Here is a 24,919-nt window from a genome sequence, read left to right as displayed (position 1 = left end):
TTCGTTTTACTCTACGTCCAGGCTTTTTTAGCGTGTGTCCTCAAAGCACCAGTTGTGAGGCGGATACCTAAATGGTGAGCAGGTTCTAGGATTTTAATAGGAAAGTCTTTTATGCTGGGCTCCACCAAGGACTTCTACGGACGTGGTGTCGGTGCGAAAGCATGAAATATGCTCTCTGGATGGATGGATGGATGGATGGATGGATGTGTGCTATGAGCGTCCCCTTCGGAACGGGGTGGTGGGTTGCGCCACCAAGCTCTTGTTATTAAATTGTCGAATGTCCTACCTATGCTAAAACAGAGAACAGAAAGGAAAGAAAAAAAGAACCCACAACGAATTCCCATGACTAAAGATTCTGAACCTCTAGTGTGAACTTTGTTTTTTCACGCCTCCGTTGTTGGTCGTTTTCCTACTTTTCTTCCACCAATCTTCCAATCGCTGCTTACTACTCCTGACAGGGATGGCGCCATCATTTAGAAGAGACGAAGCGAAGTACTGTATCATTATTATTTTTAGGCACCTAATTAAACCGCCCGATTCTTGGCCAATCCCCCACTGTGGGTATGTGCCACGGCCACTAAGGACAACAACAACAACAACAACAACAACCATGACACGAGCGCCGACGGTGAGCGCTTCACTTGTCTAAAAGTAGCGGAGGCTCTTACCGGTGTAGCCTGGTGTAGACGGTGTAGGCATTCTGCTGAGGTGACGACACAGTTTCCGCACATGGTTTGCCTTTCGAGTTGGATTAGGCTGTGACGCCTCGTCGCTTCAATATGCGTCAGCAATGCTCACACGCCGCCTACTGCTTCGCTTGCGATGGCACCAACTAAGGAAACTGCTGCGGGAAGCGGCGAAAAAAAGACAAGGATGTCGACGGGTGAATTTCGCATTCGTCCCGCGAGAGACGCGCCAGCGTGAATCAAAACGTCTGCGCGCGTTCGTGGCGCAGGCCGCGAACTCTGCCACTCGCATTCCCGAAGCTAAGTGGGTGGCAACTCAACTGGTTACCCAAGACACTACGGAGGTGGACTTGTACCTTCGCCTAAGCGACTCGGCAGCAGGATGCCGCTCGAAAATAGGACTCCGTGCACAATGCAAGCCTGCAGCATGGTAGTCGACCCGAAAATCGTGCGCCTTTCATTGCAGTGGATGGTGGAGTTCACGAAGACATTTAGTAATAACCCATCCGGTTTCACTTGTATGGTTTGCGAACGCCTGTGGTTTATGGCGGATTTTTGCAATGCTCCAGTGCGTGCATTGCAGTGCCTCTGGGGGGATGTTTCCCAGTCGCGAGTGGTTCGACAGCTTTCGGTTGTACGGCAATTGTCGAGGATGCCACTGATGGCTACTTGTAACTGAATTCTTCAGGTACAATAAACTTGCCACAGCTTTTATGAAGACACGTTTCACTTTCTTGTTCAGCCGAGTCCTATAAAAGAGGATCAACTATAATTTTTATATTTACCTTGGGGTGACAAAATGATATGTTACAACACCACGAGTCAAGGCAGGAGTGGACAAGGCTCCTGTACAAGTTAGGAAGGCCTTTTCGACAGCTACTTCATGTTGTACGCCGCAGAAGTTTTAGGACGTTCATTGTTCTCAAACATTTCTTCTTCAGATATTGGTCCATGAACGTGAGCTTAGAGTCTAAGATGATCCCCAGGAATTTATGTTCGTTGGTCAAAAAGAATTGGTCTCCCTCGATCGAAATATTTGACAGTAGTGTTAGCCCTCTCTTTCTTAAAAAAACAGTATGGAAGTACTTGTTGGACGTTCGTTTTAAACCTATTTGCATATGTCCATTGAGAGACTTTGTTTATTTCAAGCTGCACTTGCAGCTCGCAGATGGTAATACTGCATAATTTGAAGCCTATCTGCACATCGGCGACATAAACAAAATAAAATATCGTGCGTGGAATAACTTCATATAGATAATTCATTTTTGAAATAAATAATTTGGAACAATGCATGCGCCCTTCCCCTGCCGCATACCAGTCTTTTGGGTTAATTGCCTAGACAAAGCTTTTCCCACTCTTATACAGTATTTGAAATTCGAGAGATATCATTCGATTGTGTTTAGCATGTTGCCACGGGCAGCCATCGACGAAAGATCTTGGAGAATTACGAAGTGCCATGTAGTATCGTAAGCTTTCCCTAGGTCTAAGAATATTCACAGGCAAAAGTGCTTGTGTACAAAAGCTATATGCCTCGATGCAAGCAAAGTAGTCTATTGTGGACATACCTTCCCTGAAACTACATTGGAGGCAGTTTAAGATTTTGTGCTTTCCATTACACAAATCGAAAGCCATTTTACCATTTTTTCGGATAACTTGCAAAGGCAGCTTGTCAATGCTGTGGGTATATAACTACTGGCTACGATTGGGTCCTTGCCTTGTATAAGTATTGGTATGAAAATAATTTTTTCCAGGAGGATGGAATATAGGCCGCTGCCCACGGGGAATTGAAGAGACTAAGCAGTGTGACCTATTCGACTACCGGTTCGTCGGTGGCGTAGTTCACAGGGACATGGATGTCTGCAATGAATGTGTGTCTCGCGTGACTAACTGCACGGTACCACAAAGCACCATGCATTGCTACTTGAGGGCCGAGCTGACTGATTTGGAATAAAAACATACAGGAAGAAATATTCGCCGTTGAATGAGGCATGTCCATGCTGGTGAAAAAAAAAATGCAGACTTGACACAGTGCATTGTAATGGACCACCAAGATTATCCTGCAGTCAGAGCTGCAAAGGCCATCTGACTTCTGGAGGCACTGCGGTTGTTAGCTCCTTGAAGCATTACCTCTTCAATAACCGAGATGAGCAAGACAAGTCCAGAGTATTGCTCTCAAAAAAAGCAGAGATGTAGTCGCGACCCTTACAGGCACTGGTATTTTAAACGTGCCTAACCGTTTGATTGAATATAAGTAAATGGTGAGATATGAAGAATGCTGGACTGCAATAGAGACATTGCACCCTTGTTTGCACTTGTAAACACGTTAAGTGACTGGTTGTCCCCGCAGCAGTTTTAAAGGCCGCTCCATTAGAAATCAAAGTGGTGTGAAGGCAGAGCTTCGGGTCCAGGACTACATGTTACTAAACGGCTAAGCTTTGCAAGTTTCGTTGGCGCCATAAAATGCGTCACCCATTGAAGTGTCGACCCCCAGCAAACACAAAGTGGATTGTGGCGTTAGAAAAAGGACATTCTAAACGTGCTTAGCAGACATCTGCAGCAGTCTGAAAGCACCTGCCGTACTCTTTCCTTGAAAAACAACGCTTCACGCTCGTAGTCATGTTGGCAGAGGAAATTGTGCATAGTGTGAATAAGCCTTTGCGTTCCTTTTCTGTCGCATGCATTGTTTTCGACTTGTTGCTTCAGTGTGAAAATCATACAAAGCAATACCGTTTCCCCAGTCGAAGCGAAGCTTTAGGACACGTGAGAAAAACATTAACAGTTATAAAAATTATTAGCCTGTGCATCATTAGCCCCACAGGTGGCGAAATTTGACTTCTAGAACAAGGTGGGTAAATATAAGTGATTATATTAGTTGAGTCTTAGGTAGGCTAAATAATAATTTCATGGCGCTTTTGAGCCTCGAATTCGCCTTTTAAATATATTTAAGAATATGAAAAATGCAGAACCAGAAGCATCGGTAACTCTACTTATCAGGAGCTCTTAGGTTGTCTGTGACTTTGAAAGACTTAGTAAATATTGAAGTTACCTTGGTGCAAACCCCTATATTATGCCTATGTATAGCGATAAATTCATTGACAAACAAATATCTCGGTTGTCGAATCGTATTTGCGGGTTGTCTCTAAAAACACTATTGGTCTGAAGATAAATGTTGACGTGAATTAGTAGGACCGATGTTACTTGTTATGCAGGGTGCTTTTTTTAGACCATACATATTTTGTTATAAGAACGTAATCAGCGCATGAACGTGGCGTTTTTTGCAGACGAGCTTTTTGGCGGGGCGCACGTACGTTGCTGCAAATAACGTGAGCTTCAGAGGACTCATAAACAATAGTCGGTAATTATTTTTTATAACCTCGGGAGAGTTGTATGAATGGCAAGTTTGGATGCAGTCACATTTTGATGGTCGCTCAATTTATAAAATCTTGAAAGTCGCACCTAATTTGATATATTCAGTATTAAATTACAAAGGTCAATTGAGGACATATAGAGACAGTGCGTCCACTTGCGCGTGAGACGGCAGGGCCCCGTCGTGATGTGCGCGGGGGAGTTTGGATGATAGCATACCGCGGCAAATGCTGACCCGCACACACAGGCGCCAGAGCCTAACGGGGTAAGCTTAATGCCCTAATTAGGAAATTCGTTAAGAGAGCCCTCGGGCTGCCCGTCAGAACGCATACCGAGGACCTCCTTCGGCTCGGCATACGCAACACCATTGAGGAGATAACAGAGGCTCAGGAACGGGGCCAGCTAACTCGGCTGTCCACCACGCCGGCCAGCAGGCGTATCCTCACGGAGTTCGGACTCGCACCCACCAAGAACTTGGCTGAAAACAACCAAATCCCCAGAGAAACAGGGAAGATTGTGGTCGCCTCTTTGCCCCGCAACGATCATCCCGTTCACAACGCAGGTCGCCGCAAGGCAAGAGCATTAAAATATACTGAAGCAAATAAACAAGGACAGGATCGAAGCAAGCTTCATGGACGCGGCTGCGTACCGAGACAGCAAGGATTTTGCGGTTTCCATCGTGGACGCGCTGGGCAAAGTCATCAACTGTGCTTCCATCCGGACGACGAACCTCGAGGGGGCAGAGCAAGTGGCCATTGCACTCGCCATTCCAGACGGGCGTATAGCGATTCGAAAGTGGCCTTCAGTGCATTCCAGAAAGGCCGGGTAGCCCAGCAGGCAATTCAAATTCTGAAAGGCGCCAAACACGGCGAAACCTCCATACACTCCTTCCTTTGGTTTCCTGGACACGTCGGGGCGATTGAGGGGGTTCCTCAACGAGTCTGCCAACGAGGCTTCACGTGGCTTTACCGACCACGTTGCCCTAGGATCGGGCGACTCTCTCCCTGGAAACAGAAACGCTCCTATAACGCGCAATCAACTTACTAAATCATTTTGCTTAGAGAATGGTTTTCCCGCCGCCTCACTCCAAGCTAAGCAGGCCGCAGGCGGTCACACTCAGACTCCTGCAAACGAACTCCTACCCAAATGTGGCGTCCCTTAACAGCGTATATGCCGAGATTTATCCGAATTGTTCTTGCGTTGCCTGTGGCGCCTGTTGCCTGTGGCCTGTTGCTACTTTGCCTCATATGCTCTGGGAGTGCGGGTCGCCGGGCCCGAAGTTCACCAAGGAAGAGTGGGACGCGCTCCTGCAAAGTGCCGTCTTTGAGGACTAAATCCTAGCCGTCCAGCGCGCCCACGATCGGGCCGGCAGACTAGATCTGTCGGTCCCGTCATGGGATTAGCCGAGTTCGCGTTTTATTGTGTTTTGCAGGACCAAATAAAAGTTTATTCACTCACTCATTCACTCACTGACTCAGTCACTCACAGGCGCACAGGCAATCCAGGCAAAACGTGCCTTGACAGCAGCTGCCGCAACTGGCCAAGAGTATCGGTTTCCAACTTCCTACGCTTGTCATTAGGCAGCGCTTAGATGAAGTTTAGGATGCCTCGATGTAGCGCACCGTAATAGAGGGTGGTGACACCTTTTCGCCTGCGCCGCGCTGCCGTTTTGCTCCGCATTCGCCATATTGGGGCGAGTCGCTTGCGGCGCCCGTACCTTCCAGCGTTGGTAAAGCAGCATTGTTTGGAAGTTTGTGGAGCTGCTGTGTTGTGGGCCAGGTGCTTGGCGATTGAGCTATGTTCAGTCACAGAAACCAGCATGCTAGGTTGTTGTGTACCGCTGTGTGCCGGCTCGACAACGAAAGGCATGCGCAGTTTCGCTTTCTAAGGGGCAAAGAAGGGATAAACGTATGGGAGGCGAAAGTGAGGCGTAAAGACGGCAATGCGAATGATAACTCGAAGATCTGCGAGGTAAGCGGGTAAGCCATAACACCTATGCTGCTTCTAATAAGAGTGTTGTACCTGTCCGCTTTTAGGCACCAGCATTGTGTGGTTAGAATAATGCCGCGAAGCTTGCTTTTGTTTTTGTGATCATGCTTTAAGCGGCTGGCACTCCGCATTATCAGTATTTCTTTGACGCGAGATCCGACAGGATTTATCTCGGTTGATCTGAGCCACGGGCGACTACGTCGGGTTCCTGAATTTTGTCGTTGTCTTTAGCATGTTATCTTGAGTTTTCCTTATGGGCTTTAAATTGATCTCGCCTGAGAGCGGCGGGCATCCTGTTCATCGATGACAGCCAAGCACGTTTGCTGCTATCGCCACCGCGTAGTTGCGCAGTTCTTAGTAGGCACGTCAGCCAAATAAGTTGCTTGTTTTAGGAACCTTCCGGTGCCTCCTTCACAGCAAAGGCAGATAATTCACAGCAAGGCTAATAGTTCTCGACATACGCGGATAACCCAAAGTTAACTGGTTCCTAATTTGTAGCAAGTGACGCAACTGAAGCCTACTACATATTATGCACTTTATAAACTCTCATGCCCGACAGCACCGAAAGGCGTTCCTTTATAAAGCAGTCAATTGAGTCAAGAAATTCATCGGGTTGAGTATCCCAGTTGGCCAACCTAGAACTAGTTGCACAGTAGTCATTTCCTCCAAGATCTATGCCTGCAAGCATACGCTATTTTATTTATGTGTGCAAGAAGCGCTTAGGATTGCTAGTAAATACGCAGGACCTTTATACACCCGAAGTTTCTGGCGCAAGCGCATGTTCAGCAAGAATATCGGCCGACGCCCCATTGCCCGCCGTATATGCGCTCGCCTCAACATTGCAGTCACGAAGGCAATGTCTCCAGCCCGCACGGTCGCGCGCTACATCGAGGCACCCTGGTCATTTTTTTTACTTCAGTTTGCACATACAAAAAAAAAAAATGATACGATAGCGGCGCCGCCTTTGCGAGGTTTCGATATTGCTTGAATTTATCATTGCAGTTCCAAGATGAATATTGCGAATTAGGCGAGAAGCTAAATATATTTAAAAATTGAGGGTGTAAAAAAATAGGACGGCCTCCAAATTCACTATTTAATTATGCACCTAAGGCACGAATAAAAAGCTGTTTAACATGTAATTTAAAACTTTTTAAATTAGACCCTCTGAAGCTGATGCAATTGGCGGCAAAGTATGTCTGCCTTGCTTACGAACTCATCTGCGAAAAGGTACCGTTCTATGCGCTTATGCACTTTTTATAAAATAGCTGTGTTGTCTAAAAAGAACACCCTGCATATTCTTTCGCCAGCTTTTCAACTAAAAAGAAAAGACAAATAAAGCGGTTACGACAGCCTAACTTCAATGCTCAAACGTGACCTGTGATGCGGGCTAGATGTTAAACTGCCAATCTCGAGCTCGCCGAGTCGGTTGGGAGTCTGGAGGTCCTGCTTCGTCGATGACAGCTCGTAGTAAAGCAAGTATTGCAATGGTATGATTTAATTGTACTACGCTCCACTGCGATGCTCGAGTGCTCGCTTACTTTCTAAGCATACACTGACGACAATGCGATGAGAATTCTGAAATAGCGTCGGTAGCTAACTGCGACAGCGTGATGATGGCAGTGGCGTGATAACTATGCGATGATGGCAAGTGGGTGACAATGATGGCGTGACGACGACATTATGACGTCGGTGGCATGACATCGAGCGACGATGGCGGAATAACGGTAATTGATCATTGGCGACGGTAAATGGCGAGCCCGAATCGAACACTATCGTAAAAAGACGAGAGTCGGACGAAAGTGGTACGAGGACATTGGGATGACGGCCAGCGTGATTGTGTGACAAGGACTACATAACGACGATGACATGAAGGCAGTCGAATGACCGAGCTGAAATTGCGACAATAGAACGATCCTCACTCCAGCGCGATGACATTATAAAGTGCCATGTTGCCTACGCTTGAATTATAGCCGAAGAATAAGCTTTGAAAGGCTCAAGGAGGCGGAGGAGGAAAAACATATATTTAAAAAAAGAAAGGACAAGCAGGTGTCTTTCTGCTTGCGCTAATTCACCTAAAAAGGGCCAGCGTGTTTTCACATGCGCAAGCACGTGACACGTGCAGCAACTCACGCTACTTACAACATCACCGCCCAATCTCTTTAAGCATGCTTCTCTAAGCAACCAAGCAAGGATTAGAAACCATGGGCAGGTCTAAACCTTTAAATAAAGAGACCTGCACGTTGATAATACTATGCGTTGTATTTCGGTGCACCGTTCTCCACAATTAGGAATGCTTCGCTTACATTTCTTTAGAACTGCTTTACAGGCGCGCATCGGTGTGTCACTTTCCGAACTCGAAGTTCACTACGTGGCCTACGCACCGCACTTGAAAGGTCTTTATAGGTGCTCGGGTGGATCACGCCGCGTATTCATCGACTCTCAACGTAAAAGTGCATTAACAGAATGCATAACCCGCTACCCTCTTGACATCTTCAGTGATTGTGGCCCGATTTGCGCTATGCGATTTCGGAGGCTGTTCACAAGATGCACCTTCTAGCGAAGATGATCTAGAAACCAGGGGTGTCTACGCAAGAGTCGCCGAGTTTTTCGCTCGCAAGAGTTTTACCCGACTTTGCTCGATAACAGTCACAGCAGGCAAAAAAAAAAAAAAAATGACCGACCCTTCTTCTACCGGAAAATGTGGATAAGCCAAGCTCGTGCTGCGTGCACCTGACCTTCGTCATGGTTAAGCAACCCACAGGTAACGGTGCTGGATTGCTTCGGTCTCCTGCTCTCTCAGCTCGGGATCTTCTCGTTGCTGTCGGAAGACCATAAACTACCCTGTTCTCGTCCTGACCGCATACACGTTGGCTTATTTTTCCTTCCAGAATGTTGCTCATCTCCTCTTCAATATTCAAATGAATTTTAGACCTACGAGCACTGCCATCTACCCTCCGTAACATTTCCACATCTTGTACTAAGCTGACATAAGCGTATGTAAGGAAAGTTATTTCATTTCTTTGTTTTCCTCCTGGTGCTTCGCCAGGTCTATTTCCTGTTATTACACTTCCAGAAGAAAGTATTCATTATTCAGTCTACTACTTTTTGAAAATTCTACCAATCTCTCCTCTACACAGTCGGCAATTGCATTTTCACCAGCCTACTTTCTCCCGTCTTTTCCGATTGTGGATACTAAAGGTATTCACGTTCACTTGCAACCACGAGCAAGGCTTGCAATTATTGCCGCCTACGCAGGTTGTTCAAAGTGATGTGCTTCTAGATTCGGAACGTTAACTGCATCGCATCTTGCCGCCTTCCGATTGTTCTAGTCAACAGCAGGCGCGAATACGCCGATAAGTTAAGAGCCAGGTAGCAAGGAAGGCGGAGACAGGGCCATTTACAGAAATGCCCACCTATCCCCTTAGGTGCATCAAGCCCTTGTCTCATGCTTTCAGAAACCAAGCACACAATGTGGTTGCAGAGTGCTTTGCAATTGAAGATTATACATGCTTGTGTGGTGCCAGCCCGCTGACCCCTCACTGCCTCGGACAGCCTCTTATGGTATGCAGCAATTGTCGGCGAATACCCGCCTTTCAGGGTATCAGCCAGCCTGCGGTGTAGCTCTTTGCTGTTGCATTTGTGTGGGGGGACTGTGGTGTATAAAGAGGAGAAAAACGAAGAAGGAATGTAGAGATCATGGTGTGGCGTGTTACACAAATTATTGTTACTCGTTGCCATGAGGTTGCAGTGGCATATAGTCCAATGTGTTTAGGCTCATTGTTTCTGTAGTCACAGAAAGCAGAAATCCATACAATCAACAATGGTTCGGCTAGTACATTTGTACAAGCTCGTAAAAATTCCTTCGGGAAGACTGGAAAACGATCATTCAGACAAAACCCCTTCCCCGGAACATGACGCCGGGCAAGGGCGACGAGAGGCGCACCGCGCGAGCCAAAGCCCTAGGCCGTAAGCTGGAAGAGAACCCCAGGGTCCTCTACGCGGACGCCTCGCTGCAAGAACACAGTGACCGTGCAGCCATGGTGGTTACTTCAAAAGACAGGCTGATCGTCAGCGCGTCCCTGAAGACAACAGACCCCACAGTTGACGAAGAAGCGGCCGTGGCCCTCGCACTCGCACAGCCAAGCGTGGACACTGTAGTCACCGACTCAAAGACAGCCTATAGAATCTTCCGCAGGGGGGTAATCTCCTCCGTGACCCGAGCCATTCTAGCCAAGCACAAGCCTCCGGGAAGAGCCATAGAGCTCACATGGGTCCCGGCTCACTTGCAGGTAGCAGGCAACACCATCGCCGACTACCATGCCCGAGAAAAGCTGGTAACCGCACCCGGTTACCAGCTTTCGGGACATTACCCGGATGTACCGAGAGGAAAGGTGCAGACTGCCAGAACCGCACCCCAAATTCACCAGGCAACAACAGACGATCCTTCATCGAGCGCAGGCGTGATCGCTTGCGCATCCCGTACTGATGAACCGCATGTACCTTGCGGAATACGATATGCTTTGTCCTTTTTGAAGAAGAAAAAAGGGCACCCTGCCGCACGTCTTGGCTGAGTGCACAGAACTCAAGACCCCCCTCCTCCTCTTCCCACCAACACCCCCCAATCCCCAACCCCTTGAGCGATGGGAGACCTTGTGATCCAGCCCCAACCTGCCGATTCAGCACGCACTGACGGACAGGGGCCAGGAGCTGCTGGAAACATATGGGTCCCGTAACTAGGGAACCACCCCGTCTGGTTGCTGCGTGCACGACCTTTTTATTTCGGGCCCAGTAACTGTTGCTTCATCATCATCATCGTAAAAATAAATATAGTAAGCTATGAATGAATAAGTCACATATATAATTTGTGTACAACTTGCGCACAGAATGAGAATGAGGCACGGGAAATTTACTGCTGCAATGGGACTGTTGGGGGTTCACATTGCTGGTCGAAGGCTGTGGCTCCTACAGAATGATGGTGAAACAAACAGATTAGTTGCCTAAATAAAAGCAAGCAAACAAACCCTTTTATAGTGTAACAGTCCTAAACCGTATTGTGTGTTATTGAGTGTAGCGTCAGCTCCACACTTGTGCGATATATAATGGAGCTTTTTGCATTCCTCACATGGCGTTCCCTGTAGTCGAGTGGAAGTGGAAGATTTTATGCAGTCTATGGATTTCACTTTTATGGCAAAGAATAAAAAAAGAAAATTGAATTGCATACACTGCTCTGAACTCACCTGTGTGGAGTCCTTCAGCAACAGTGGAGGCCCCAATCCCATGGCACACTCAGGACCAATGAACGACAGAATTAACCCTCCCTTAAAGCCCTGGTAGCTTTCCACCACCTGTGCCACTTCAACTAAGGACAAAACATGTCTAATAAGGTGGTACGCTGAAAATCGTCAAATTAGAAGGATACTCAAGAAAACAACTATGGTAAGTTGTTCCCTGAAACGCCTTTAACTTGATTAAAAACTACTAAAAGCATCTGTGACACTATGGCGCCGCAGTTGGTCATTATTTATTGAATTACCGAATAAGGCGATATTTCATTGTGAGCAAAACACAGAGCAATAACAACAGCGTCTTTTTCTTGGAATAACTGTAATAGCAGTGTAACTGACATGGCAGCTGCTGTCACAACGACTGCATTCTGCTTGATTTGTGCATCGAGCTCGGACCGATGCCGTCGCCAACTTGCCGCACTCTTCTTTGAGGGGCGACGCTCGTTTAAATGCTGCTTCAGCTGCCCCCCCCCCCTCCCCCTAATTTATCACGCTATTGGCCCTCGAAGCTCCCGGACAATTCGCTGCTCGGCCTGGGTAGGTTTGGATGCCTCTCCAAGAAGGCTAGTAATTATTCCATTTGAAGAGCAGCCCCACGGCAGCCCGACCATTCTTTTTTTTTTGCCGGGGTTGGTGTGAGCTCATTTTCCACCATGCATCTTGCCTATAGACGAGAAAACCATGGCCAGGCGGCGCTACTGCGCCTCCTGACAACAGCGCCCCAATGTGGAAACGCCAAGCAACTCGGTCGCGTCGTGGCGCAGTCTCCGCATTGCTTACGTTGTGCCGTCCGCGCTTTTCTTCGCTGCTCGTTCTCACGGCGCTCCGTTTTCGACGGCGGCAGATCGCCGGCTGGCGCAACAGCGGTTCAAAGATTGCCGTGCGGTTTCAAGATGGTTGCCGACGCCGACAGCTTTTTTTCGTGGCGGCAACCTCACGATAGGGGAGCGTCTGCTTCCGAACGTGTACGGCGTTGAACAAATTGCGGACGGTGATGTGAGAGTGCAAGCCAAGTGCGTGTCACAGGTGTCCGACAAGATCGTAGACGACGTCGAGTTAGAGGTACGCACCATGTTCAGAAATTTAGCCACTTTTATTTCAATTACAACATAAGTCACACTGGCAGCAGGAACTTCTGTTGTCATACTACTCGATGACTGGAGATTCATTGGGCTACTTCTTGACGGTTCCGTCACTTCACGAAGGCATGTTCTGGAGTCTGTTTGACACGTGTCTTGCTGCTGCTCAAGAGCTGTGTCGCTGCAGTACGAAAGCACATGTCCCCGTGGTGCTGCCTGCTGAGAAGACTGTTGTGATTGCCATTGGTCATGTTTGGCGCCGCTTCCATCTGCATCGCATATAAACGAAACAGTATGTGCGCCTATTTGTTGTGGGGATTAAATTGCTCCCAATAATATGTTTGCAAAGGTAACGTTCCTGTGATTGTGTGCATATATTATTCTACAAGAGTGGTACCACTACAAGTTATGATACTTGCACTCTTAGATACATAGAAAGCATGGGCAAACAACAAACGCAACGAGCACGTCTCGAGCGGCTGCTTTCCGATCTGCCGCTTCCCGACGCACGCGACGACCGCGGCTTGCATTAAATACGGTCTGCTACCACACAAAAGTAGCGCGCGGCCCCTTTCGTTACCTGCACAACTAGTAATTTAAGTTGCAGCGTTTGGAAAAGGGAAATAATTCTCTTGAGCTCGTCCATGCCGATCGCGAGGGAAGGCACAAGACAACCAAATAAATTCGGGGGTTCTAAGCGCCAAAACCATGCCAAAACCACGAAATCATTATGAGGCCCGCTGTAATGGGGAGTCTCAGGAATAATTGTAGCCTCTGGGGCTTCTTTAACGTGCACAAAAATCAAAGCACACGGTAACAAGGGTCTCCTTGCATTTTGCCTTTATCGAAATGCGGCCGCCGTGGCTGGGAATCGAGCACGCGTCGTAGAGCTTAGCGGCGCAACACGCATGCATTTACCGCTAACAAACGGCGGATGCCACCACAATTCAACAACGCGACACGACTAAACAAACGGCCGTGCACTAAAAACAGGCATATGACTATTCCGCTTTCAAGGTATTACACGCGAATGCAAAAGTATGAGACTTACTTGACTCGGCGCACTGCAGTTATACATGCTTGTCGTCTGTCCTTCTCGTACCACTTCCCAGGAACTATGTAGAACTTCACGGGCGGCGTAGGACCTTTCGTGTTTTCGAGGCTGCTGTGGCAATCAACAATACATCAGTATTGCGTGCCACCTTTCCTGGCTGATGAGGTCGCACTCGGCATCGCAAAAACCAAGCGCACGAGCGTTCCCGCCGTACAGAACACGGGCGCGCGCTAGCGCAGCGGCGACCCTCGAAACTTCCATCGGTCCGCTAGGGGAGCATTCGGCGCTGGTGCCGCGCGGGCAAACTTTAGGTTGCCTCGTCTATAGCATACGCCTACTGGGGGAAGTGGCTTGCCTTGGAAGCTCGAGCGAACGCCATCACTCCCAAACGTTCGCGGGCACACGTGCATGTGCAAGCACGAAGACACATTGGCCTCTCACAGCATTTTAAGCTGGAGAATATTCAGTTCGTTACTACGAAAGTTACCTAATCTAAGAAATATTATTATAATGAATATCAAACAGTAGAAATATACTTATCTGCAATTTGTTTAGATCTCCTTCACTGTGTTGGTTGCGAGGTCCGTGGTCGGGGCCACTTCATTGTCGCATCGTAGCCGTATAGCTCTCTTCCTTTTGCATACTGTATGTAATATTGGTGATGCTTGCAGTCGCGCTTAGTGGAGGAACTCCGTGAGCTCACAGCAGCAGCACCGGGCAAGCTGTTTGTGAAGCATTGCGCCGTCGAAGAGTTGGTGCGCGTTGCGATCTGTAAGATCGCCGAAATTATTGGCAGCCTTAAGCTGTGCACGGAAAAGCTGCTCATGGAGGGGCAGAAGGGTCCGAGAAATAGTGATCTTTTAGCCTCAATACTACGTCACGCATTGCAAGTTAGTTATACGAGTTTGCTTGCACAAGCCCTTTCAGATTTTTCACACTCTCAGCTTAGCCGTCATGCTCGCCCGCTGATGACGCCATCGCAGCGTTCCCTCGTGGTATAACGCCAAGCGTAATAAATTGCAAAGTAGTTTAATACGCATTATTATAAATCTTGACAACCTTAAAATGCCTATAGAAGACAATAAAGGGACAAATATTGTTGTATCAATATATTTATTTTATTACTTGCTTGTGCATGGGAGACACTTGTTGAGCGACAAACAAGTGAAATGGACTAACCATTGTGGGATCCTCACCCATGCTCCTGGGACAAAGGAACGACAACATAGTATTGCAAGCAATCACAAGGGCATTTATTGCACATTTCCTAGACTAATGCCCGCTAGCCGAGTTGCTATCCAGAAAACATGCCGATGGGCGCGCGACAAATCGCGGAAGTTCGACTCACCGCGACCGGATAGTGAGCGAATATGTTCGCCTCATGCTGGGCACTAACGCTTGGTCGCTGGCGCGTACGGTCACGTGAACGATGGCGCGTTCAAACGAGTCCTCGCGAGACGGTCTCACAGAAGCATGGACCGCCGCACACGCGGAAAATCCGCGCATCTTGCCGACTCTGAACCAAAGAGGAAGCGCCGTCTCCTTTCCGCAACCAAGTACCTCCGCCGTTAGGTGGCGTTAGCAGTGCAACCCTCGCGCCATCTCTCGTACTGCGCTTCAACCAGACCGACTGCCGCGGGCATCAGGCCACGCGGCGAAGCCGGATTACAGGAGACTGGAGCTATGCGGCAAAACAACATGTCAGGGGACGGGGGAGAGTCGCGTATCCCCATGCCATGCACTGACCGTATGATCACATGAGCATCTGTTTGTGGACAAACCACGGGGCACGGCCCAAGGGACGATAGACACTTAGAGTGAAACTAGATAACCCAATAAAACTAGAGGTCTGCCGACTGACCAATATTATATCAGTACCAATAATTCTTTCATCTTGGGGCGCCGCCAGAGCTCGTGAAGACCCTGAGTTTTGCCAAACTCGACACACACTGCAGAACAACCCAGTTCAGAGTTCAAAATTTGAGCTGTGTCAGCTTCCCACACAGTACTCATGAATATATAGATGACTGTGAGAAACAGCGCCAGGGAGCGAATTGTAATTTTAAGATCCTAACCATCAATATTAACTACTATTCTCCTTTTCCTCTTGCCCCGTTCGAAGTACAAAGCTACTGCGCACTTGCTCAAAGCTAGCTCGAAAAGAATTGGCGAAGGTTATTCGCTCTTTGTTCGCCCATGCCCTCAAGCATAAATCAACTCTGTTTTGAGAAAGTGGTTCTTTCAATTTAACTGTTCAGGAAAATACCAGCTTTCCGACCTATACTGAACATGGTTGAGATGTTAAGAAAGCTTTCTATATTTGGGGCAAGAGCATATGGAATTGGGGAAACATAATAGGGCGAAAGAGTATGTTGTGAAGAAATACAATGAGTTTGCGGCGCTCGCTGTATTCCCATATTCAACAGGTGCGTAGAATATATATATGCAGCGGCACATATTCCTGCTCAAGACCGACAGTTCCAGTTTCTGTGAGCATGTACCGTGCAAAGCTCCTAATAATTGTAGCGTTCTTTGTAGGTGCAGTTGAATCTGGACCTGCCTTTGAAGACCTTATTGATGTAAGTGTATTCGCTTAGTTTCCCTTGCATTTTGCTTCATTGCCACTAAACTACAGGTCCGACTATAGATCAAACCAAAGGAGGCGACGAGCGTTCACTGAACCCAATTATTTCAAATGAGAATTCACATATAGCTGGTTATATTTTTAATGGAAAGCAAATCTTAAAGATTAGAGGGAAAAAGAAAAAGCAGAAAGGAGCGGATGTGCCCCACATCGGTGCCGCTTTTTTGAATGATTTTGCAGATAATTTGGCAGGACCACACATGCAAGCTCATCATCGGATTTGATAGGTTAACACGAATCGGTGGATACTTTTGCACAAGGTGGGCCAGCAGTTTTTTGTCTTTAATCACCCCTCTTCTGTGCATCGCACATCGGCGCCACGCTGGGCCTAAAGCGACGTAGGTCTAGCGAGCCCGACAAGCCGGCATAGCTGATATACGTATAGACGACGAACTCTCCTCGGAGATGGAAAACCGCCAGGATAGGAAGGGTTGGCACGTGGTCACCTACTGAAGATAGCGATCTGCGAAAAGAACCTGGGGAGCTGGTGGAGAAAGGAGATCGCCAACAATGGCGCTGCCGGGGCCGACAAGCTGAAGCGCCGGATTGTGAAGGCCTCAAGGATGCCGAAACTGCCGGAGGAGCACAGGCAAATAATCGTTAGGCCTCATGGAGGCCTCAACTTGAACAAGGTCAGTACAGCTATTGGTGAAGCGATCGTCGAGGTGGCCAGACTTACAGCAGACCAAGCGAAGGAAGACATCGTCTGGCCCAACTTCACGCAGAATATCGTGGTGGTTAATACACCGGACTCCGATCATGCCGAAAGGCGTGTGGGAATCAAGTCCATTATGGTCATGAACACGGAATATGAAGTGAGCGCTTATGAAACGACCCAGCACTCTACGCGCAAGGGGGTTATTAGAAGAGTGAACCTCAATGACAGTCAATGTGTGATCACAGAAAAAGATTGTGCATGAATACAACCTAACGGCGTTGACTGCACAACGTATTAAAGTTACGGTCTCGGTTGTTGTGCTTTTTGGCGGATTCAGGGTGCCCAATTTCATCAAATATGGGTCAATCCTCGTGAGGTCCTATCTGTACAGGAAGCAATTTGACGTATGTTACACATGTGGACGAATTAAACATTGATCAAACGTTTGCCTCCCACCTGATGTTGTGCAGTGCAGGGGATGTGGTATGCAAGACCCAGGGGAGGATAATATCTTCTCTCGCAAATGCAAGCTGTGCGGCGAAGATCAGCCCACAGGTAGCACGACTTGCAAAACAGCGGTTCCAAGTACCATATGTAGTAAGAGTAAAAAGAAGAGAACGCTTCAAAGTGGAGACCGAGATGGAATCGGCCCAACTGACAAAAGAAACCCCTCCGGGCACCGGCAGGCACTCACGCTCGAGAAGCACATCGAACTCAAGACAACGTCCAACATCGAGGGGAAACATTCGTTTCAGCTCTCGGGAGGCGTAAGTGCGCTTCGAAAAGCAAGAGCTGAAGACAAAGAAGAAAAAGGAGTGAGGAGTGATCTGGGCCGAGAAAGTCAAAGGTACTGGGAAAGACACAGGTGCGATTGCCTGACAGGAACAAAGCAATGATGCCAGAGTAGAACAGCTGATAAGAAAGGTTATATTACTAAAGAAAGCAAATGAAGAACTTAAGAAGCAGATGAAGGAAATGAAGAGGGTTGAGGATGGAAAACGGCAGTGTGGCAATAGCTAAGCCGAAGTGTAGGACTAACAGCCAGGAGGAAGAAGACACACCAGTGCCCCCTCCCCCCCCTCCCCCCCCCCAAAAAAAAGAGCTGTAGTTCCGGAGGTAGAATCGACGTGCTCAGTTCTGGAGGAGATTAGGAATGCGATTAGGTACCTAAAAGACACGGTAGACAGCGTTAACCTTAAGGGGCATAAAACATGGAAGTGGAAGTGAATGGCCGAGAAAAGGCTGAAAACGCTATAGGCCCAAGAAGAGGATGAGCAATATATGCCCTCGGATGCCGAAAGCGCTAGAAAACTCCCAGGAGCGGTGGGTGGTAGAGTCAAGAGAACAGTGACAGGGGGTAGCAAGTCAGGTGGTAACGACAATAATAATGGTTAGCAGAAAGAGACTTGGTGTGTGGCTGTGGAACTGCAGAGGATTTCAGAAAAAAAAGGGCGCCACTAGCACAGATAATCAAAACGGTTGAAAATAGGCCCAAATTCATAATGCTGCAGGAAACGCTAGTGGAGGATTTTGGACATTCCCGCTTTAACTCGGTACGTAATGCCAAGGAACAGGGCAGAGGAATCGCCACCCTAATTGACATGGAAATTCTCTACATAGAGCATAATTTAAAAGTAGGGGAGAGTAAAATTGAATACATATTGATAGAAATTGTCGTAAAAAGGCGCAGAGGTAAAGCGCAAAGCTTCTGTCTCAATATATATTGCAGTTCTAGAGAGGTGAGACAGCGCTTGAGATCAATTTTTAATAAGGCCATGGGGGTAGTCAAAACTGCGCCTCTCATAATAGGCGGGAATTTCAGCGTCCCACACCAATCTTGAGGTCACCGCTTGAGTAGTAAGAAAGGGCAAGGAATCTGGCACCTCGCCATGAATTTAGGCGTCATTCTTATCACAGAGCCAGTCTATCCTACTAAGCGTGGCACTTCCACGTGTTGGAACGCTACCCGGGACTTATCGTTCACTTATATCTTACCCAGGGCAGACTGGATCAACTCGGGCGCGAATATAAGGAGCGACCATTATATGGTACACATAATGGTTGAAAGTACGGGGGTGGAGGTAAAGCATTTCACTTACATAGACTGGGATCAATTTAGAAAAAGTCAGAAAAGGCAGAGCATACACAGATAGAAAGGACATCAGACTGCCAGAGCGGGTGGCTCAGGTTAGGGATGATATGAATGCAGAAACTAAGGTTATAAAGACAGGAAGGGGTCTAACAAATTTACAGTAGATTGGCGCATTTGATCGAAGCCACGCAATCGACTTTGCAAAGATGGAAATAACCACGCTTAAACAAAAGATTTAGGAAATGAATTGCTCAGCTCAATAGGGATATTGAGCAGCACGCACAATATTTACAGAAACAAGAATGGGATGAGGTGCGTAAGTGTGTAGGTGGAAAGATAAAACTTGGAGGCAATTCGAGTTTGCTCAGACATCTGCTCAATGAAAAAGGCACTAAATAGAATAGACGTACGGCAGTGGTGAAGCTGGTATACCAGGAAAGTCAGACTGCAAGAGCAGAAGGCATAATGGAGCGATTGGCAGCTAAATACTTGCCTCTCAGGAAAGAGGATCAGGATGTAAGTTATCCCGATTACTTAGGGGTAGAATGCCCCTATATGAATCAGGAATTGACTGAAAGTGAGGTACGCACGGCAGAATATGATTTGAATACTAGGTCAGCAGCGGGCCTGAATGGCATCTTTAACAGTGGTGGTGGTGGTAACAACTTTATTAACAATCCGGCAAATTCACGGCCTGGGCCTAGGTCGCCCCCAACGAGGTCCGGAGATTCTGTCTCCTCGCCGCCTCACGGGCTTGCTGGATGACCCATAGTTGATTTTCGAGGTTTCAGTTGCGCAACGCGGCCGTCCATCGCGCCGCAGCTTCATCTGGGGAAAGTGCATTTTCTTTGCATACAACCTCACATTCCCAGAGAATGTGTCTAAGAGATGCGTGAACCCTGCTGCATAGCTTGCAGTTATCATCTGAGTAGATGTCCGGATATATCCTCCTGAGATGGACGGGGTTAAGGAAGGTCTTTGTTTGTAGCTGCCTCCAGTCTACCGCTTGGGCCCTGTCGAGTTTGGGGTTAGGGGGTGGATAAACCCGCCTTGAGTTTTGATAAATGGAGGCATGGATAAATCCATGCCTCCATTGGATTTCCAACTCCAAGAGAGGATCCTTCTTCGCGGGCACGGAACGTGAGAGCTCGCGCTACGCGGTGGACCTCCTCGTTGAGGTTGGATACGGGGGTGTCGGGGGACGTGTGAGCCAGGAACCGCATAATATGTGGTTCCTCCGTCTCCCTGGAGGTGACATAGTTCGCGTTGGCTTTGAGTATAGCCTCAGCTTTCGGCAAAATTCTGCCTTTTGCATAGTTTCTGACCACCGTCTGCGAGTCACTGAGTACGCATCTACAACTGGGGTTAACGATGGCATGCGCTATCGCCACCTCTTCCACAACCTCGGGGTTTTTTACACGTATGCTACAAGAACTGACCAATTGTTTCTCGGTATTGAGGACGGTCACTGCAAAAGCACGTTGATCCTCGTATTCTGCCGCGTCTACGAACAGCGCTTCCTTGTCCCTACCGAAGGCTTGGAGTAAAGCGTTGGCTCTATCCTCTCTTCGACCCTGATTGAATTCGGGGCTCATGTTCTTGAGTATATTAGCCACCTGCAGCTTCTCCCTGATCGCGCTTGGAAGGGATGTCTTGTCACTGTGCTGCTTGTGATAACTTATCCCGAGTTTGTCCAGGATGCTCCTGCCCGTTCGTGTCTTTGCTAGTCTTTCGAGTTGCGAGATTTGGTGTGCCTCAATTAACTCTTCAAGCGTGTTACGGACGCCCAGCTGTAGCAGAAGTTCCGTGCTGGGGCTGTCTGGAAGGCCCAGTGCCATCTTGTGTGCTCTTCTAATGAGGATGCTCAGTTTGGCATATTCGGCCGCGTACAAGTTGTGGTAGGCGGCCACATAGGTAATGTGGCTAATAACGAAGGAGTGTATGAGTCTGACGACGTTGGCACACCTCATACCCTGATGTCTGTTGGTGATTCTTCTGAAGAGCCTCATCGTGTTCGTGATCTTAGTCTCCAAATGCCTGACCGTTTCTCCGTTGTTGCCGTTCGATTCTATGATGACTCCGAGCATCTTAATCGGCTTCACCCTGGGTACTTCTTGTCCGTCTTTGGCGTGTATGCAAATTTCTTCGTATGCAGCATGCTAGATGTAAGCCTTGGGGGGTCTTCCCTTAAGCGTTGGGCGGTAGAGGAGGAGTTGGCGAGCAGATGAGACAGGTACTTTTCCACCACCTCGACCGCGGTCTGTAATCGCTGTTCGATTTCTCCATCACTTCCCTCGGACACCCAGATCGTAAGGTCGTCCGCATATATTGTGTGATGCACTCCCTCGATGGCGTTGAAGGGCTCGGGGAGGCCGATCATAATGAGATTAAAGAGCATCGGCGAGATGACCGAGCCTTGCGGGGTGCCGACGCTGCCTATATTCCTGCCTTCGGATGCGAGTTTGCCCAGCGTTAAGCAGACTTTCCTGTTTGTGAGTAAATCCTGAACATAGCTGTACGCTCTGTTTCCTAGATTGAGTGCGGCAATGCTGCGTAGTATAGCTGCGTGAGCTGCATTGTCGAAGGCTTTCTTGAGGTCTCATCCTAGAATGGCGCTGGTGCCTCTTGTCTTGTTGTCGAGTATCTGGTGCTTGATTTGCAACATTGCATCCTGCGTGGAGAGATGAGCTCGAAACCCGAGCATGGTGTCTGGATACGCTTCCACGTCGTCCAAGTGTGCGTTGATCCGGGTGAGGAAGGCGTGCTCTATCAACTTGCCGACGCACGACGTAAGGGATATTGGTCGAAGGTTGGCCAGATCTGGGGGCTTCCCTAGTTTGGGGATGAGCACCATTTTTGCTCTTTTCCACTGGTCGGGGATGCATCCACGGGTCCAGCAATCGTTAATGTACTTGGTCAGTTCGGAGAGGGTCTCGTTGTCCAAGTTACGAAGGGTCTTATTAGTTACGCCGTCCGGTCCCGGGGCCGACTTGCTGTTGAGCTTTTGCAAAGCGGCCCGGATTTCCGCCTCACCAAAGCCTCTGTGCAAAGAGAAATTGGGATTTCCCGTGTATTCCCCATGTGGAATAGTCGGGCTGTGCGGGGCGTATCTGTCGCAGAGTTCGGAAAGGATTTCTTCCTCGGCGTTGGTGTGTGTGTGTATTAGCTTGCGCATGGTTTCACTATGTGTTGCCTTGGTCTTGGTCGGGTCTAGCAGGTGTCGAAGCAGGCGCCATGTGTGACCGGCGCGTATCCATCCGTCCATCTCATAACAGATCTCATTCGATTGTTGTTTACTAAGAGTTTTCCAGTGTTCTATTTGTTTGTTGAGTAACGCTATGCGTTTCCTCAGCTTCCTATTGTGTCTTTGTTTCTGCCACCTGGCTTGAAGCTATCGTTTGGCCTCCCACATGTGCACCAGGCGGCTGTCGATCTTCGCAACGGGAAGTTCTGGCGCCATGGTCTTGGTTACTTCATTAACGTCAGCCATCACTTTATCGGCGCATTGTTGAATGTCTGTGATGGGCGCGTGCGTCATTCAGGCTCGATTCTTGCGCAACTGGTCCCAGTCCATCCATATGAAGGTTTTGTTGGGTTCGACCTTTAATTTCTCCAATAATTTCGTTTCGAGAATGCTGTGGTGACTACCAAGTGCGAACGTGTTATTCCAACTCGCTCCTCTTTCGTTCTTCACTAAAGTTAGATCGGGCGTGGTGCGTCTTGTCAGCCCTGTTCCCATTCTGGTGGGGGAGCTGGGGTCGGTGATGAGGGTCAGGCCTGTTTCCTGTATATCCTGCCATAAAGCCTTGCCTTTGGCTCTCGTATAGGCATAGCCCCACGCTCCGTGCGGGGCGTTAAACTCTCCCCCGATTAGTAGGAGATGGGAGCCCGCAATGTCGGCGGCCCTCCTAAAAAGGGTTAAAAAGCGCTGTCGTATTTACGCTGGCTTGCTGTATAGATTGAGGACAAACGTGCTGCAGTGTCTCTTGCTTTTAGGTATAATTTCTACGAATATTTGTTCAATCTGCGCTACCTTAATGTTATGACGAATGACCACTAAGCCTTTCCTGACCAAAGTAGTTACCGCTTGGTTCTCCCCAGATTGGGGACCGATGGCTTGGTAACCAGATAGTTTTGCTAATTCGTGTGTCTCTTGTAGCATTATTACATCGGGCATCGATTGGCTTTTAAGGTGTTGTTGCAGGACCGCTTTTTTTTGCAGCGTAACTCCTGCAATTCCACTGCCATATCGTCAGCGTGCCTCTTTTACCATGCTTGCCTATTTTGGTCTTGCTACATTGCTTTCGAATTTGTCAAGTCTCGACATTATGGTCGAGGCTGCCAGCGTGAGGTTGCCGACGGCTTCCGCTTGTTATTTGAGTACATTTTGCATTTGTGTTGATTTCTGCCCTACGTCTGCCAGTTGTGATCCGGTTTGCCTGCTAACGGCTGGAGCCTTTCTCTTAGGTGGCGGATGTTTGTCGTCCTCCTCCATGCAATTATTAGGAGTTACCGCCGCTGAACCTGCACCAGAAGTACTCAGACGGGGAGGTGTCTCCACCCTTCGACTATTCTTAAGTTCCTGGATATCTCTCGTGAGGCGTGAGATTAATCCTCTCAACTGCGCATTTTCCCGTCTCATTTCTGCTATTTCTTTAGAAGCTGCAGTCTCCTAAGTTCCGCCGTGGCGCGACGAGCCTTTGACCGCGTCTTCCCAGCTCACCTTGTTGGTGGCCTCTTCTACCGCCGGGCCGCCTCCGCTGCGGCGGGAACGCGAGCACGTACGGCTCCTGGATCTGGTTCGGGCCGGTCCGGGTATGCGGCTCCGTGATCTGGATTTTAACGCGACAGCGTTAAGGAGCTCGTGTCGCAGAAAGGCCGGTGTCGTCGGCGGCGTTGGCCGTGAGCGATAAATCCCAGCAGGCACTTCATGAATAAAAAACAACTTCATGAATAAAAACAACAACAAGATGGGCTGGGTGGGAATCCAACCAGGGTCTCCGGAGTGTGAGACGGAGACACTACCACTGAGCCACGAGTTCGATGCTTCAAAGCGGTATAAAAGCGCCTCTAGTGAATGCGGTGTTGCCTTAGAAACGAGCTGTTTCTAAGGTTCAGGCATGCGTCGCTTGCTCAGGCGCACATTTCGTTGCCGCGCCGAACGCTGCGTTGCTCGACGCTCACCGCGTCCGATGAAGGGCGCATAGTCGCTGCGCCGTAGCCCATTGTCTTACAGCCCTTGGCGGGTCGACGGGAATGCTGTCGCGTTCCACTCTTGAAGGCGAAGCTTAAGCGTCCTCCAATTTTTCTGGTTCTCGAGCGGGCCCTCGAGCGTGAAAGGGGCCTGGTCTCTCGGGAAGGGCGTCCAACTGATTCCCTCGTAGCCTCCGATGCTAGAAATTCTTCCTGTTGTTGTCTTTCCCAACGTCGTTTCTTGACTATATATGGGGTCTTGAAGCGAGCCTTGCAATTCTTATCAGCCGTTAAGTGCTCACCCCCGCACAGTAGGCAAAGGGGGTTGCACTGGTGGTCGAGACCTGGGTTGGCCGTGCCGCAGCCTCTACAGATGCGGTCCTGTGGACTGGGGCACACGTCCATGCGGTGGCCCAGTCTGCCGCATTGGAAGCACAGGTCAAGTTGTTTTCTGTACAACGCGCACCTGATGAGAGCGCCTCCGTAGCGGACGAAGGAGGGAACTTTCAGTCCAGAAAACAGCACGACGACCATGGTGGTATTGCTGAGTCGTTTTGCAGTGATTGCCGCAGGATTCTTGGGGGTAACGACCTGGGCGGTGACGTCCCGGGGTGAATCTTCGAGAGGTATACCCCTGATGGCTCCTTTGGAAGTTAAGTCGGGTGCCGGTTCATATGCGTTGGTCTCATAGGCCTGGCCGTTGACCACGAGGCGCTGGACTCTTTGGTATCGGTCTGCGCTGGCTTCACTGGGGGTACTCACAACTATGATGTTCTGTTGTACGTTGAGGCACACAGTGTCATCTTCCCTGTGCTCCCCGGGTATGCCAGCAACTTGGTAGACGCACCAGGCTACTCGGGCTGCTCCTAATTC

General features: G+C 48.8%; 1 protein-coding gene across 2 annotated transcripts in view; it reads left to right on the top strand.

Annotated features, from left to right (window-relative positions):
* The first annotated feature begins 15,913 nt into the window (after positions 1 to 15,913).
* Positions 15,914 to 24,919, top strand: part of LOC135899174 (uncharacterized) — a 58,336-nt gene continuing 49,330 nt past the window's right edge. Inside the window, exon 1 of one of the 2 annotated variants that reach the window (XR_011514806.1) lies at positions 15,914 to 16,038. The gene's annotated coding sequence lies outside the window, so the exon portion shown is untranslated. The remainder of the gene's footprint in view (positions 16,039 to 24,919) is intronic. The other variant, XR_010563550.1, reaches the window with a different exon arrangement.

Source organism: Dermacentor albipictus, chromosome 5 (genome assembly GCF_038994185.2).
Source record: "Dermacentor albipictus isolate Rhodes 1998 colony chromosome 5, USDA_Dalb.pri_finalv2, whole genome shotgun sequence".
Taxonomy (NCBI): Eukaryota; Metazoa; Arthropoda; class Arachnida; order Ixodida; family Ixodidae; genus Dermacentor; species Dermacentor albipictus.
Note: the sequence above shows the minus strand (reverse complement) of the source record. Positions and strands in the feature narration are given on the sequence as shown.